Raw genomic sequence first — 1,065 nt, forward strand, 5'->3', positions numbered from 1 at the left:
CCTTGGACTTTCCACAGGGCAGGGAACCATGACTGCTCTTTGGATTGGAGAGGGAGGGGGAGAGGAGTGGGGGGAGGGGGAGGAGAATGGGGGGAGGGGGAGGGAAATGGGAGGCTGGGAGGAGGCGGAAACTTTTTTTTCCTATTCTCAATAAAAAAAAGAAAAAAATCTTTTTCAGCATCTAATGAAATGATATCATGTCTGTAAATGGTCAAGAATCCCCCTCTTGCCAAGAAAAAGCCAAGACACTGGTTTTTATCCATAAACTACAAATAATAACCTAAACGCAATGTCTGATATTGGATTTGTGGTAAGTGAATTCTTTCTGCATATGTGTTGCTTTTATTGGTTAATGAATAAAGAATCTGGCTTGGCCTGTGATAGGGCAGAGTACAACTAGGTGGGGAGACCTAAACTGAATACTGAGAAAAAAAGGCAGAGTTGTGAGAAGCCATGGAGCCATCAGAGGAGAAAGACACAAGCTGCTAACTCAAACCTTGCTGGTAGGTCACAAGCCTCAAGGTAAAATATGAAATAATAGAAATGGGTTAATTTAAGATATATGAGTGAGCCAGAAATATGCTTAAGCTATTGACCAAACAGTATTGCAAATAATATAGTTTCTGTGTGATTATTTCAAGTCAGGGCAGTCTGGAAATGAACAAGTAGCCTCCAATAGCAGATTGGGTCTAGGGACAGTGCTAGAAAACCTACTAAGAGTCGGGCAGTGGTGGCACATGCCTTTAATCCCAGCACTTGGGAGGCAGAGGCAGGCGGATCTTTGTGAGTTCGAGACCAGCCTGGTCTACTACAAGAGCTAGTTCCAGGACAGGCTCCAAAACCACAGAGAAACCTGTCTCGAAAAAAAAAAAAAAAAAGAAAGAAAAGAAAACCTGTTAAGGAGGCTTTTCAGTGGTTCAGTGGGTAAAAAGTTAGTTGTTGCCTTGGACCTATAGCTGAATCACAGTCCCAAAACCCATGTGGTGGAAGGAGAGTACTGACTCTTGTAAGATTTCTTTTGACCTATGCACAAATTCAACACACACACACACACACACACACACA

General features: G+C 42.7%; 1 protein-coding gene across 4 annotated transcripts in view; it reads left to right on the forward strand.

The window, feature by feature from the left end:
- The first annotated feature begins 385 nt into the window (after nucleotides 1–385).
- LOC126497313 (solute carrier organic anion transporter family member 1A5-like) overlaps nucleotides 386–1,065 on the forward strand; it is a 67,503-nt gene continuing 66,823 nt past the window's right edge. For 2 of the 4 annotated variants that reach the window (XM_050135263.1, XM_050135269.1), the window contains exon 1: nucleotides 404–503. The gene's annotated coding sequence lies outside the window, so the exon portion shown is untranslated. Of the gene's footprint in view, nucleotides 504–1,065 lie in introns of all 4 variants that reach the window. The other 2 variants (XM_050135262.1, XM_050135265.1) reach the window with 2 other exon arrangements.

This window comes from Alexandromys fortis, unplaced genomic scaffold (assembly GCF_014885135.2).
Source record: "Alexandromys fortis isolate MF-2015 unplaced genomic scaffold, M_Fortis_MF-2015_v1.1 scaffold_21, whole genome shotgun sequence".
Taxonomy (NCBI): Eukaryota; Metazoa; Chordata; class Mammalia; order Rodentia; family Cricetidae; genus Alexandromys; species Alexandromys fortis.